This window comes from Neoarius graeffei, chromosome 24, assembly GCF_027579695.1.
Source record: "Neoarius graeffei isolate fNeoGra1 chromosome 24, fNeoGra1.pri, whole genome shotgun sequence".
In the NCBI taxonomy this organism is placed as follows: Eukaryota; Metazoa; Chordata; class Actinopteri; order Siluriformes; family Ariidae; genus Neoarius; species Neoarius graeffei.
Window position 1 is genome coordinate 48,238,992 of NC_083592.1, and position 16,783 is coordinate 48,255,774.

The window sequence follows — 16,783 nt, forward strand, 5'->3', positions numbered from 1 at the left end:
GCCTACTTTTTTCAAACTTTCCTGATTGCTATCAGAACAAACAAAACTTCCGGCTTGATTACATCAGCGTTCGGAAGAGGGCACGCACGTCTTTTGACAACGTTGGCAGACGTTGGTGACTTTGATTTCCGCTGTACGTTTTACTTCCGTCCTACGACGTCTCGCACAGGTCTCAACGAATCTCGTTTACGGCCATTGCTTTGACATATGGACTGATATATTACAGAGCGTATTTCAAACACTCATAACTTGCTATAGCAGCGACAAAATAGCTCTCAAAAATGCATTACTATATTTAATAAAATGAGAGAAATAGAATTTTGATAATAAAAAATATTGCCTTCAGTTCTCCTTTAAAAAAGAAAAGAAAAATCCTATTCAAAACATTATCAGCACAGCTCAGCTTTTTTTATGTGTGTAAATATGCAAAATGGCTGCCACATGTATGTGTTCACTGTGTTCATTCAGTGAGTCAGTTATTCAGTTCCGAAAAAATTGACATGACGCATGTCCATGGTGCCATTCTTCGTTTGCATGTGATGTCATAGCTAATTATGCGTGAAGCTTTGAACCAGAAGTCGGCCATGTCGGAGGATATACACAAACTCACATGGTGCACATTTACTATAGATATCCTCGAGAGGTTGTTACGCTCAAGAATTCCTTTTTATTTCTTCACTATGCCGACTCTTTGTGCTGTAATTGGATGTGAGCACAACTCTATTCGAGACTTATAAGCTCTTTAGGATTCCAGCAATTATAAATAATCAAGGAGAAAAAACAAGAGAGTTGTCCAGGGAGCGGAGCCGTCACTGGCTGTCCAACACAAACCGGGCTGATCTAAGCGATGAGAAAGCAAAAACCGCACTAGTCTGCAGTGAACATTTTATCAATGGTAAGTGCTACGAACTAGTTATTAATGAAAGATCGCAATATATAAGAGATATTGGATCATTTAATCACCTGGTTGTGCAAAAACTTGCTATGATCATTGAGTGCTTGAGCCGACAAGCAAAGGCTTCGATGATTATTTAATTTTAAAAAGAGCTGTATATAATTTTTGATGCTGCTGCTTTTATTTTGCTTTTTCTTTCCATTAGGGAAACCAGCTGATATCTAGAATTTTACTGATCCAGACTGGGCTCCAACACAAAATATGGGCCACAACAAAATCAAAGATGATACTAAAGCAGTAGCTCGAAATGCGAGGCTTACAGAGCGCTGAAAGAAACGCAAAATTATTGAAGAATCTTCCCAAAGAGTCAATCGAACAAGATTCACATCAATCCACTTCCTCAAACACTGTGGCCTCCTCGCCTGGTGAGCGCTCTTTTATCACTAAATATGTTATATAGTAGTGTGTTAGAATCAGTCAAAATGATTGTTTTTAAAATAGATTTGAGAAATGACTACAAGCTTCTAAATCTAACTCCTCTTTACCTTCCAGTCTGTACTCTTACCACTGTGTATATATGTATATTGTATATCCTCCAACATGGCGTCAGTCAATGACGCAAGCAGTTTTGGTCACATGGTTGCAAATGAAGAATAAATTGAACAAACTAGAACTGTGTCTCATCTCTCATCTCATCTCATTATCTCTAGCTGCTTTATCCTTCTACAGGGTCGCAGGCAAGCTGGAGCCTATCCCAGCTGACTACGGGCGAAAAGCGGGGTACACCCTGGACAAGTCGCCAGGTCATCACAGGGCTGACACATAGACACAGACAACCATTCACACTCACATTCACACCTACGGTCAATTTAGAGTCACCAGTTAACCTAACCCGCATGTCTTTGGACTGTGGGGGAAACCGGAGCACCCAGAGGAAACCCACGCGGACACGGGGAGAACATGCAAACTCCACACAGAAAGGCCCTCGCCGGCCCCGGGGCTCGAACCCAGGACCTTCTTGCTGTGAGGCGACAGCGCTAACCACTACACCACCGTGCCGCCCCGAACTGTGTCTCAAAACAGTTTTTAGTATTTAAAAATATTGATTATTTTTGAGACTCGCCAAATTCCCAATGATTCAATTCAGTTCAATTAAACTTTTATTGTCATATGTATTAGAGACAGTGTCACACAGTACAATGAAATTCTTATTCTGTGAATCCTCCAGCAACATGACCTAAACACCTCATCTCATCTCATTATCTCTAGCCGCTTTATCCTGTTCTACAGGGTCGCAGGCAAGCTGGAGCCTATCCCAGCTGACTACGGGCGAAAGGCGGGGTACACCCTGGACAAGTCGCCAGGTCATCGCAGGGCTGACACATAGACACAGACAACCATTCACACTCACTTTCACACCTACGGTCAATTTAGAGTCACCAGTTAACCTAACCTGCATGTCTTTGGACTGTGGGGGAAACCAGAGCACCCGGAGGAAACCCACACGGACACGGGGAGAACATGCAAACTCTGCACAGAAAGGCCCTCGCCGACCATGAGGCTCGAACCCGGACCTTCTTGCTGTGAGGCGACAGTGCTAACCACTACACCACCGTGCCGCCCCATGACCTAAACATGAATTTTAAAAAAATAACAAAATTAAAATAAAAAAACAAGGATATAAAGTAATATAAAAAGATGTAGGAAAGTGTAAAGTTCCAGTGCAAATAAATAGGTAGTTCAATGCAAACTCTACAGGACTGGGGAGACAGGAAGTGGCTGAGTTTTGTTCCCAAGCCTGATGGCATCGGGAAAAAACTGTCTTTCAGCCTATTTGGTCTGGCTGCAATGCTCCTGTAGCTTCTTTCAATTGTAAAAAAAAGAAGGGAAAAAAGCCTACAAACTTCATACTTGTCAATTCTCACAACTTTGCCGTAAGACTCACAATTTTTTTGCACTGAATCACGCTCTCACACTTCCACTATCAAATTCTCACGATTTTTCAAAACAAATATACAGGGTTAGTCAAAATTATGTTAACACTAATGGATTATTTTTCTCCTGCAGATAGACGTACGCCATGGGTGACAGGTTAAATGGTACTGTTGAACATGATGGTGAACAGGTTGAGACCGTCCTGTAAATCATTTTGCACATATGATGTATGTTTTGTGAATAAAAGGTTACTACCATTTAAGTGTTAACATAATTTTGACTAACCTTGTATATTAGGGTGCGTCAGTTGCCCCCTATAAATGAAAAGTTCCTCCGATCATGATGCATTTTTGTTTTTATGTTGATTTTGGTAAGAAAACACACTGGGTGAAATATTTTGACAAAATTCAAAAGTTTAATGGTGGCACCAGGAGCTCAAAGTTATGGAAAAAGCTGCTATTTTATGACTTTTATGACAAAATTTCAATCACTTTTCATGAAACATTATGGCACCTTATAGAGTATACCAAATATCTTAGATACACATTTTTAGTACATATTCTAAATATATTATCAAGCACAGTTTGAGTTTTAGCTGTTCATTGAATCATTGTTCAACTACTTTTAAACAATACAAATGTATTATGAATCACATTAATGCTTCTCAATCCCTTCAAAGGTTCTTAACATGATCTCTGGGTCACAAGAAATCAATAAATGGAGTCCAACATTGTGATTCAAACCTTACGCGAAAACATAAAATAAGCGTTTTTTGGCAAAAAATGAACCTCATGGTGCCACCATTAGACTTTTGAATACGGTCAAAAAATTTTACAGGATGTCTTTATTGGTGAAAAGGAACACCCGAACAAAAACACATCAGATTTTATGAAAGTGAGGGTAACTGATGCACCCTATTGTGTATATATATTCATGGAAAAGAAAGCATTATTGATGCACCAGTGCGTGCAATGTCCACTATGTACACAATATCGTGTTTCCAGAAGCCCAGTGAAAGAGCTTTTGAAAGGACGTTCGTGATTAGTTGACTGCAGGAAGTTGAACAATGAAATCACGTCTTACTTTGTCTTCAGCGAGTCTGGATCAGAGAGCCCTCCAAGTTCTAAAAAACAGAAAATTTCCAAGGTGCAGCTGCGTATGATACAAAGTTTAATTCCAACTGGACCAAAATCTATCCATGCATTATTGCTGATTCGGTGAGTAAGCACTGTTTCTGATGCACCGTTTGCAACAGGAGGATCAGCTGTAAACACCAAGGCCTTCAAGATGTTGAACTAAACATGCAAAGAAAGTCTCACAAAGATCTTGAAAAAGCGAGATCATCATTAGGCTCACTCTTGACCGCATTTGCAGCACAGACTTCTGTCAGTGAGAAGGTATATTTTTATATTTTATATATTGTGTTTGAAAAAAGTTAAACGTGCTTCGTTTCAGTTAATCTAAGCTCAGCTAGATCTATTTGCAAAGTTGCTAAGTTAAAGTAAAATAATAGCTTATTCTGAACTGTCCCACAGATATGTTATCGTAAATGTATAGCCAAATATTTTTTTCAACAGGAAGGTTGAAAAAAAGGCTGAGGTAGCCTGTGTTGGTGATGGAAAATAAAAAATAAGCACATAAATGTATAAATTGATAACTATATAATTGGAAGTTGTTAACCGACCAAAATCTCATGCCAATATTCTGAACTTCCGAAATCTCAGGGTGTGGCTTTAGCCCCAGATCATGACAACAATCACAAGTGTTGCCAGGCAAAACAAACCTCGCCCAGCAGCACTTATTTTATACCTATATGTTGACAATGGTAACATTTCTCAAACATCAGCTGTCAGGTTATAGTCCGATGAAAATCCATGACCTTGAGTTTGACATTTCAAAAAGTCATTCAAGGTCAAAGGTCATGGCGGCAACTGAAAGCCCAAATGGAACTTCTTATATGTTGATAATGGTAAACATCTGGCTATCATGAACTATTTTAAAGTTATAGCCCTTTGAAAACCCATGACCTTCAGTTTGACCTTTCAGGGTCATTCAAGGTCAGAGATCATGGTGCCAAATGAAAGCTCATATGGCACTTTCTAGAAGTTGATAATGGTAAATATTAGTCTATCATCAACCGTTTTCAAGTTACAGCCCTCTGAAAACCCATGACCTTCAGTTTGACCTTTCAGGGTCATTCAAGGTCAGAGATCATGGTGCCAAATGAAAGCTCATATGGCACTTTCTAGAAGTTGATAATGGTAAATATTAGTCTATCATCAACCGTTTTCAAGTTACAGCCCTCTGAAAATCCATGACTGTGAGTTTGACCTTTCAGGGTCACTCAAGGTCAAAGATCATGGTGCCAAATGAAAGGCCATATGGGCTATATGCTCATAATAGTAAACATTTGTCTATCGGCAACCGTTTTTGCGTCATAATGGAAAATATGTTATTTTGCTCGAAAGGTTGACCTTTCCAGTGACCTTCACCTTGACCTGATTACCCTCAAAATTTAAGCAGGTAATCTACAGACCATTGCCCACCTACCCTGAAAATTTGAAGTCATTCGGTGCAACCATCTAGACGCTAGATTGTTAACAGACACACACAAAACAAACCGCACTGATTATAATACCTCGCTCCACTTACTCCGTCACGGGTGAGGTAACAACAACAGCAGACATTTTTGAAGAGAAATCAAAAGCACTTGTGTTGATGTTTAACATCTGAAACTTATGTATCCCAGAAAAGTTGTGATGAAATCGTTAAATATTGTACAGGTCAATAAGGATGTGTCAGTGTCAGACCTGACATGTCCTTGAGAGGATATTGCTTTTAATCCACCAAGTCTGCAGAAAGTATGCAGGTAAAGATGCGAACAACACCACTCTTATCGCTGCTGCATTGACGCGTGTAGTCACACATGAAGCTAATAGATAATTATTCATGTTAGCGATCAACATAATCATGGTCGTTATTGTACTTTCATTTTGACATTTTATCAATATGTTACATTTGACTGCTGTTAATTAAATCACTGATGTGATGATGATGTAAACCAAGACTGAGATACTGAAATCTGACTTGTATGTACTTGTAATAATTTACTAGCCATTGCGTTAAAAGAGAACTGAAGGCAAATTTTTTATGATCAAAATTCTATTTCTCTCATTTTATTAGATATAGGAACGCATTTTTGATCGCTATTTTGTCACTGCTATAGCAAGTTATGAGTGTTTGAAATATGCTCTGTAATATATCAGTCCATATGTCAAAGCAATGGCCGTAAACGAGATTCGTTGAGACCTGTGCGAGACATCGTAGGACGGAAGTAAAACATACAGCGGAAATCAAAGTCACCAACATCTGCCAACGTTGTCAAAAGACGCGCACGCCCTCTTTCGAATGCTGATGTAATCAAGCCGGAAGTTTTGTTTGTTTTGATAACAATCAGGAAAGTTTGAAAAAAGTAGGCAGTAATCGTCATTTAAACTCGTTTTTGTGCAATACTTCGTTTGGAAAACAGTTTTCAAAATGGCGGCAATGACACCTGGCTGACACTTGACGTTTCGAAGTCTCGCACAAGTCTCGTGAAGATCGTGCGGATAAGCGACGCCTGCCGTGGACCAAACGAACTAAATTCAACACGGCTAAAAACCGAATAGGCCGATAAGTATAATATTTAATTGCAATTAGTTGCCAATATGAATCACGATATAAGGTTACTAAAACCGAAAACGTAATTGAATAACACGTTAATTAAGAAATAAAGCAAGTTTAAAAATGACTTGAGTTCCCCTTTAACTAGTTGACTTAGAGATGGCAGGAGGACATGAAAAGATTTCCAATTTGCATCTCATGACTATTCATAGAACCTGGCATGGTTTAAGTACACTGTCAGAAATAAGAGTACAGTTAAAGTAGGAGTCCATTTCTGTTCCCCAAGGTACAATGTACACTAATGTACCCCCTAGGGCTCATTATTGGACCTCAAGGTAACTATGTGTACCTTTTTAGGGCCGAAAAGGTACATATATGTTCCCAATCAGTAAAGTACCTTAGAAGAGGGTACTGATCCAGTGGCAAGCCATCGTAGCCCTAATGGTACAATAATATATTTTCTGACTGTGTATAGATAAGTTACAATGGCATTTTTTCCCCCAGTTTCCTGGCAATGTTACAGTGAACCTTCACCCAGTGTAGCCTCAGATTCCTGTTCTTCGCTGACAGGACTGGAACCAGATGTGGTCTTCTGCTCTTGTAACCAATCAGCCTCAAGGTTTGACATGTTGTGCATTCTGAGATGCTTTTCTGCTCACCACGGATGTAAAGAGTGCTTATTTGAGTTACTATAGACTTCCTGGTGGCTCTAATCAGTCTGGCCATTTTCCTCTCACCTCTTTCATGAACAAGGCATTTTCACCCATCCTGGGTATAAAGTCTAAAGATCATTGTTTGGGGAAAATCACAGAAGATCAGCAGTTTCTGAGAAACTCATATCAGCCTATCTGGTAATCAGTCACTGGGATCGCTTTTTTTTTTCACCATTCTGATCTTTGATGTGAATATTAACTGAAGTTCTTGTCCTGGATCTGCACGACTTCATGCACTGACACATTGTCACATGACTGACACATGATTGGTTGATGTACAAGCAGGTGTCCAGGCATTCCTATTAAAGTGGCCAAAAAGTCTATATGAGTAAGCCTATGAATGAGTCTTTTTTTTTAAATGATTGGAAATAATAATGTTGTATTTGATTCGCAAATGATTAAACAGCAGTATTTATATGACGTCCTACGAAAAATATTTTACAAAATAAGTTTTTTTTTTTTTTTTTTTTTTTTTTTAACACTACTGGGTGGCACGGTGGTGTAGTGGTTAGCGCTGTTGCCTCACAGCAAGAAGGTCCGGGTTCGAGCCCCGTGGCTGACAAGGGCCTTTCTGTGTGGAGTTTGCATGTTCTCCCCGTGTCTGCATGGGTTTCCTCCGGGTGCTCTGGTTTCCCCCACAGCCCAAAGACATGCAGGTTAGGTTAACTGACCGTAGGTGTGAATGGTTGTCTGTGTCTATGTGTCAGCCTTGTGATGACCTGGCGACTTGTCCAGGGTGTACCCCGCCTTTCGCCTGTAGTCAGCTGGGATAGGCTCCAGCTTGCCTGTGACCCTGTAGAACAGGATAAAGCGGCTACAGATAATGAGATGAGAAGGTTTTTTTTACTCCTTAAAGCTATACTGCCTTTCAGGTTTTTCATGTGCAGGTCATAAAAAGAATTTTCCCCAACACCCAATTATTTTTGTTTAGTGGATTGAAAGCTCCTGAATTCGAAACAGGCTTCCAATTTTATTAGTTTTTTTTTAACAGAACAATTAGTGAATTAAGAGCCATGTGGCCCTAAATTCTCTGCTATTTTTTCCTGCTTCACCATGATGCAATACAAGATACTACATCATGCATTACATGGTAGGCTTTCCCCGTTCGTGCAAGGCATTGTGGGATACAAATTTGAAACAGGAGAGAAAAATGGAGGACGCGAGTGTGCGAATGAAACGTGAAAGACCGACTACAGTAACGGAAAGCGAGAAGAAAAGACGTTATGTTATATACGAAGGAAAGGAAACGCAGGACCAAACTAATAAATATCGGCGCTCAGCGAGCACCTCGGTGTGATCAGCTGTTCGTTTAGTGACAGAATGATGGAACTGTCAGTGCACGCTCAAAGGTAAACCTGCGCATGCGCACACACACGGACTTCCTCTGTCTGCTTGACTGCGCGAAGCGAGCGATTTCATGCACATTATTTGCTTTAATCCCCTCAAATTAAATAACTTCCCAGCCACAGAATGGCCCTGATATTTTGTGAGATATTACAGGAATAAACATCTATCACAATGACCACATTTCAGAGGGAACTAAATTTCACCGATTTTATGAAATCGAAAGGCCGTCTAGCTTTAAACCCATAGTAAAGCAGTCAGCATTTCTGCAGAATGCAATTTTCCACGGTCAAAATCCTTACATTTACAATGTAAGCAATGTTCAGTGCATCACCGCTGTGTTTAGAGATTAACAGAGAGCATGGACTGAAATGTGCACACTGCTTTGTGTCAGCTGCGTTTAAGTTATTCATGATTGTAGGGTTTTTAAGGCAACGTCCTTCATCCAAAAACTGCTATCTGCTTTCTAAAAATGGAGCATGAGATAACAAGCAAAACAAGAAAAAGGCATGATAAAGAAAAAGAGGAATGATTTCCTGTGTTAGGATGGCAAAAGTCAAGAAAAGACATAAAAGATATGGAGAAGGAAAGGGGTAGGAGAAAGGAGTGTGGGATACGAGACAGAGGGAGGGAGAGAGGGAGGGAGAGAGAGAGGCTTTCCCACAGAGACGTCATGTTTGTGCTGCTTCGTTCTTGCTCCATCTCATTCACTCAGTCACACGCTCACACTCATATCGCGTGCTGCACACACACACAGAAACACACACACACACACACTTTGCTGGTGAGCAGTATTCTGCGTTCTCGCTCTCTAACACACATCCACACTTTGTCTCTCACGCACACACACACACACAATCACACATCCTGATTCAGAGCCACACAGAGTGGTGTTGCACGAGGAAGAGAAAGTAAATGTGAGAGCATAAAGAGACAGGAAAGTGAGGGATGGAATACAGAAGGAAGACATAAATCTAGATACGCGAGACATCGGCTTTGCAATCACGAAGAGGCTCCAGCGGGGACATACCTCACATCTGAGAACACTCAGGTACTGTACGCTCTCGCTTCACCTCAACGTGTCACTCGCTCATTCCGCCAACATGACATCTCCAAACACTTACTCAGGTCATTTATGGTCACTTAGCGTATTTCTTGCTCTCTTTTATCTTCTTGGAAGTGAGTTATTCATTATACATGGTTCAGCTTCACTTTTAGAAGTGTTTTCGTAGCAGAGCCAACATTTTTGATCCAGTTGTGAGAGGAAAAAAGAAAAAAAGGCAGATGTGAATGAAATTGTATGTTGTGTAATGGAGGGTTATGAGATCAGGATTTGAAGAAGAAGTAGCAGGAATGTTTAAAAAGATAAATAAATTATATTGATATATTAGATATTTCTTAGAAAATATTTCTTAATACTGGACACTTTGTACAAGGGTTTGATCGAAATGACTAAATTGAAGATTTGCTTTTTCAGGAAGTTTGAGATTTTTAATCAGTTTGAATGTGAGTAATAATAATAATAATAATAATAATAATAATAATACGCTCAGTATGAAAGTGATTACTCTATGTTATCCTTCGAACTATGATTTTTTTAATGAATAGGTGTGAAAAAAAGAAAAATATGAGAAATGTAAGCGTAGACTTATGAAGAATACTGTACATTATGAATGATTATAGCGAACAACAAATCAACAAATTTGGCAGGTACAAGACTGGACTGGAGCCTTTGCAAAATAATGTTCCTGTAACATTTGCTCAAAAGAAAGAAGGAAGGAAAGACAGAAAGAAAACGTCATAATGATTTACAGTATACACAGTATATTTTTTATTTGTTTGTTTATTATGATTTTTTTAAATTCATGAATACAAATGGCAATTTCTATCATTTTGGTCAACATCAATTTTTTTTCAACCTGAACATGTTTTGTTTTTTTTCATGAACACATATTTTTCAAGTATAATATTTGTATTATTTTTTTTACTCTTGATATTCCTACACAATAACGACCCTTTTACTTTTTGCAATTTTAAGTAAAATTAAAAAAAAAATTTAAATCTGATTTTTTTGTCAATAATTAATGGATGAAAGGATTCATTTCTTCTTTCTCGAAACATTCTGAAACAGTTAAATGCCTAGTTAAGAAGTATGCAAAAGTTTGCATCTCCTGTGGTTTTTTTTAATGAAATAGATTAAAATTCTACATCTCTTTTTACAATATTTCTACAGATAAACTGAATTATTGTCATGCGATTGTATTGTGCAGCAAGACAAGAATGCCAAACAAAAAGCAAAACCAACAAATACAGTATTGTAAAACCATCCTATAGTTTATTAATGATGTTACTGTCGCAACTGACGTTGTCTAATGGAAAGCTTTTAAATAAAGAAGGTTAAAAGAAATATCATTATTATTTATCAGTAGTAGTTTGCTTAGTTATTTAGTAACTTAGGCACATTTCAGCTTGGTGGAGAAACTTGAGGAGGAATTGGGATGGGTGGATTGATGAGCGGGCTACATATGGAAATATACCTGCCCATGTCGGACTCGTCTGTTGTAATGTTCTGTGAGGGGGGAAAAACCCTAAACAAAACAAAAGTTAAAAAAAAATAAAAATAAAAATGATCATCTAAGTCTCCAGAACTGATTTAAAGGAGGAAGTGTATTATGTGAGTGAAATGGAAATGACGTAAATATCACATGACATATAAAAATGCCCTCAGATTATGCAGAAAACTGAACAGATGAAATTTCTTAGGAATGTAAAGTTACTAGAATCAGATTTTTTTTTTTTTGGCTAGACTTTGATTTTTGCAGAGTAGCTGCTTTCTACTCTTCAATTGATAACAGATGGACATTTGGTTTGAATTACCAGAATGAGGTCAGTTTAGAAAAAGAGAGAAGATGGGGGGGGGTTAAATTCCTTGCCAATCATCCTGTCAGGTTTCAGTTCTATCTGTGTGCCTCAGAATACACGAATGAACAAGAAAACAGGCATTAAAACATGGCTAAAGGTTTTTTGGGTTTTTTTGTTTTTTTTTTTTCTGGGTCGTTGACTTTGACTTCAGTGCTGTGGCGCATTACAGAGCGTCGGTGTACTTTGAATCTTTAATAATAAATATATAGGGACAGACGAATAATAAATATAATAATTTATGAGCAGAGAAGTGCTGTAGGAGGGCAACAAATTATATTTACTTAACCATAAAGAGAGAGAGAGAGTTTTTCTGAGTCAGAGTCACATGTAAATTGTTGGTTCGGAGAGCCCTAGCAGGAGAGGCTCATTAAGAACCAGCACACGGTGTCGGGATTAACCGAGTCACCTGACACTCAGCCATCAGTCTGAGGATTTATGGGTTGCACGACAGAACTTTTTCTGGACTTAAACACCACCTACTTACAGGGAAAGACAAGTTAAAACAACCTGCTGATATGGAGCATTATTTATTTATTTATTTATTTATTGAAGATGAATCGTTAAAGTATAGTGCATTACAGGAGTGCATAAAATTCACATTTAACATTTCCTGAACTTGTATACTTCTGAGGCAGAGACTTGTAAAACTAAAACGATAGTCAGGCATGACAGTATGCAATTCATTCCAGTGTATTATTTCCTGGATATAAAAAATAAACATGTACAAGTCATTTCAACAAAAACAATCTAAAGTTATAATGTCAAAGCCCCTTCCGTGCCAGGACCAGGACTTCCCAGGACTAGCAGTCTCCCGTCCCAGTACTAACCAGGCCCTTAAAGTGCCATTCCACCATTGGATGTATTCTTTGGCATAAAATACAATATATTTTATGACAAGATGACCAGACAGAGAAATCTTTTAGCTTCAAAATGATATATCAAACATAATTTTTTGACAACGACAAGTATATTAATTTTGCGACCAAAGTCACCTACCCTTTTAATTTCCGCGCGGTAGTGAAACGTGATGTCATTGGCAGGTTCCCCTTCTTGTGTACCACGTCACGTGTGACGTGGCACAGATTATCAGCAATGACGGATAGAACGCGATTTCCACTTGTCGATTGCTGTGCCGATATTCACCATCGACCGTCTCCTTTGGGCATCACTTGCTATTTTCCTTCGCTTCTTTTCCGAAGCTGACAATCGCGTTCTATCCGCCATTGCTGATAATCTGTGCCACAAGAAGGGGAACCTGCCGATGACATCACGTTTCACTACCGCGCGGAAATTAAAAGGGTAGGTGACTTTGGTCGCAAAATTAATATAGTTGTCGTTGTCAAAAAAATTATGTTTGATATATCATTTTGAAGCTAAAAGACTTCTCTGTCTAGTCATGTTGTCATAAAATATATTGTATTTTATGCCAAAAAAATACATCCAATGGTGGAATGGCACTTTAAGGCACATTGGGCAGCACTGATCTCCATTTCTACAGCCCTCGGCCTCTCACCTATCCTTGACTTGCAAGTGACACCAAAGCAAAATAGAAAACCGGATGTCAGCCATGTTGGTGGATATACAAATGCGGGGTCAAGCGACATTTCATACAAAACACAGTCACGTATGCGCAACTCTCTTTGTTTTTCCACTGCTTTAAGCGTTCTTTTAGCTATGCCACATTTTTGTGCTGTATATGGTTGTGGTCACAATAGTACTTGTGACCGTGGCACGTTCCGATTTTTTTAGATTTCCATCCGTGATTCGGAAAGAGGGCGAGGAAACTCCGAGGCTTAGAATGGAGAGGAGACGAGGGGATCAGGACATTTCGTCCAATGACCATTTCGTTCAATAGTTAAATCATTTCGTCCAAAATCTTTTTCATACACACTGTCAATTATTTTATATTTCAAGTATTCCGGTGTTCACGAACAAAGCCCCCACGAGAGCGCTGCTCTGCGCCTAAAGATTTGATATGATCCATCCGGCTTTAAAAATTAATAACTTGGCCAATGGAGCTCACAGCAAAGCCAAATTTTACAGGCACCTCCCTTGAAGCCTCCCCCTTCGGGTCGGTAGGACCGTGCCTCGGACCAGGATTCACGAACAAAGCCTCTGTGAGAGTGCTGCTCCATGCCTGAAGATTTAATATGATCCAGCCAGAAACATAGACATGCAAGCAAGCAGCCTGCAATGACAAAGGAGTTAAACTCATCCCAGTGTCAGCAAGTGGCACAGGTCGATGTGGTTACCCCCTTTAGTGTCGAAGCGCACGTACTATGGCACTCATTTGCTTTACAAAAATGTGTTTTGCTTCGGTCAAATTCCATTGCAAATTCCTCCTTTTTTCGAACAAACAAATACCTGAAATATAAAATAGTGTGTATGAAAAAGGCTTTGGACGAAATGGTCATTGGACGAAATGACCTGTATTCATACTTGATGGTTGGTAGAAGAGTCTTATCTTCAGAAAAGTCTGACTTTTTTAAATAATATGGGTCAAAATCACATATACCTATCTTCTCTTTGTATCGAATCTTCGCTTGATCATTCAAATCGTGGTAACACTGAGAAAATTCAGCATTGTTTACAGACACGCTTTCAGTGGCTGCCATCCTAGTTGCTTTGTATATCCACCATCATGGTGGATGCTCATGACGTAGCACATTTTGATCACATGGTTGCAAGTCATCTATTACATAGGTGGTGTTACAATGGGGGGCTGGTCCTCCTCACAACTGTATTGTGGCGTGCCTCACCAGAAGGCAGTAGGTACCATTTTTATGATGGTCTTTGGTTGAAGGTTGGTCAAGAGGCAGGCATGCTAACCACTAGGCCAACTCGCGGTATCATATCAAACATCAGATTGGGGAAAAAATCTGTTATTTTCACACAAACATTCAGTCAAGTTTATACCATACATAAGGATGCGTAAAACAAAACAAAAAAAACCCAGCAAGAGGCAGTTCTGCAGCTAGAAATGACAGAGGACAGAGTGGTTTGAGTTAAGAGTCAAAGACTACGATAACTCAAATAACCACTCTTAGCAAGGGTTATAGTGGAGGGCTGGTCCGCTGGTAACCGCAAGAGTTTGACTCCCTACTTGCATCTGTGTTGTGGCGTGCCTTGCCAGATGGCAGTAGGTACCATTTTTATGATGGTCTTTGGTATGACCCAACCATAAGTAGAACTCACGATCTCCTGGTCGAAAGGTAAACATGCTAGCCACTAGACCAGCTCAGTCAAAGGGCATAATATAATTATCAGTAATGATTTAAAGAGGCGGTATGTATTTTTAGCGCCCTCTGCTGTGTACAAGGTTAACTGCAGTGGAAGTATTCATAAATCATAACAACTGGCACACTTTTTTTTTTTAAACTTATACTGCATAAGATGCTTTTTAAGGACAATAATGAAAACTGAGCCACTCCTATCCTGGAAAAAAATAAACCAAAGCCACCTTCTTCTTCTTTTGGCTGTTTCTGTACATTCGGGGTCACCACAGCACACTGTAAAAAAAAATTAGTCAAGCCAACTTAAAAATGTAACGCAACCTGCTGCCAAAGGATTTTGAGTAAACTCAACTCCGGGCCAAATAGTTGTGCTGACTTGCTCTTTTAAGTCGACACATGAGTATTTTATGTTGACCTTACTTTATTTAGCAAGTTCAGTGCATTCAAATTATGATGTTGAAATAAATTGAAATAATCATTCCAATTAATTTGGAAAAGCAAGTTGGCACAAAAAACATTAAGTTGTCCTAAATTATTCTTTTAAGATACTTTTTTGGGCTTTTTCCACCTTTATTGGATAGGACAGCATAGAGACAGGAAACATGGGGAAAGATCGGGACATAACCTCAGGTCAGAATTGAACCTGGGTCCCCAAATTTATGGTATGGGGCCTTATCCACCTGAGCCACAATGCCCCAAATTATCCTTTTAAGTTCACATAGAAGAGTATTTTATGTTGACTTGACTTGACTTTAGAAGTTCAGTGCATTCAAATTGTTTAGTTGAAATAAATTGAAATAATAATGCCAATTAACTTAGAAGAGCAAGTTGGCACATCATGGTTCTAAGTTGAGTTTACTCAAAATCCTTTGGCAGCAGGTTGTGTTACATTTTTAAGTTGGCTTGACTTTTTTTTTTTACAATGATTTAGTGTGCATTACATTTTTTAGTTAACACAAACCTCTCAACACTTAAGTTCTACTTCACTTTGCCTATTATTACACAAACAGAAACAAATACCGACATACAAGGAGGGAATTCCCTGGCCTCTGTTGAGGAAAGCTTAGGCTACATCCACACGACAACGGCAACGAGATTTTAAAAAAAAAATATCGCGTCCACATGGGCAACGGATCAGTAAAATATCAGGTTCATATGGCAACGCAACGCTTGCTGAAAACGATGCAATACACATGCCATACCTCTACGTGCGCTGTAAGACGGTCCCATCGGAGACACCAGAACAATAGAAGTAGACGCATGCGCATAACTGCGCATGCGCACAGTGACTATCCCTGTCACTGTCACACGTACACACTTTCTCACTCCCTATCCTATGGATATAGTCCCTTTAAATCACATGCTCGTTTTTTGAATGGAGACGCGGAAAGAGGAATGAACGGGGGTAGATGGAAGTCGGTACGCCAACATTCTGATATCCTCCAGAATTCTTTAATGGTCCAGAATAAATTGAATGCTACACGTTGATGGATTACTTTGTTCTTCTACGCCCTTTTTGAGGAATGTATTGTCGGACTTAAACCAACATCTGAAGAGGTGAGATCACTCCTTTTTTTTCCCTATTTTTGCTGGTGGGATTGACTCTGCCCTAAGGGCTATTCTCTCACTCTCTCTCTCACTTTGCACCATTACACAATAAATATTCACAGTGAAAATATTTTGTAAGCGCGTTTCATGAACCAAGTTATAGGATTTGTTGACAACTCGCATCGAGTTCGTTACACTTCTACCTGGCGTGAAGCATGTGGTTGTGACATCGTTGTAAACAAATCCGTTCTACTCATCCAGACGACTTCGCAACGGCTCCGTTGCCAGATTTTTTCACTCTGGAACCCGTTCTCAAAAGATTTCGTTTTGGGGCACCCAAATCGCCGGTGCCGTGTGGACGCCAGGCCGAAACGATAAACAATTTTATCAGATTCACCTGAATCCGTTGCCGTGTGGACAGGGCCTTAGTCTATACTCCTATACAACGTCTCATGTCAGTTTCCATGGACTTCTCACTCCACCCGACCGTTGAAACTTTCGAACCTGTGAAGTGTGCATGCGCAGTGGCA

At 39.4% G+C, this 16,783-nt stretch overlaps 1 protein-coding gene across 1 annotated transcript in view; it reads left to right on the top strand.

The window, feature by feature from the left end:
- The first annotated feature begins 9,277 nt into the window (after window positions 1-9,277).
- The window catches only part of hs3st1l2 (heparan sulfate (glucosamine) 3-O-sulfotransferase 1-like 2), a 90,582-nt gene continuing 83,076 nt past the window's right edge, over window positions 9,278-16,783 (top strand). Inside the window, exon 1 of the mRNA XM_060906733.1 lies at window positions 9,278-9,601. The gene's annotated coding sequence lies outside the window, so the exon portion shown is untranslated. The remainder of the gene's footprint in view (window positions 9,602-16,783) is intronic.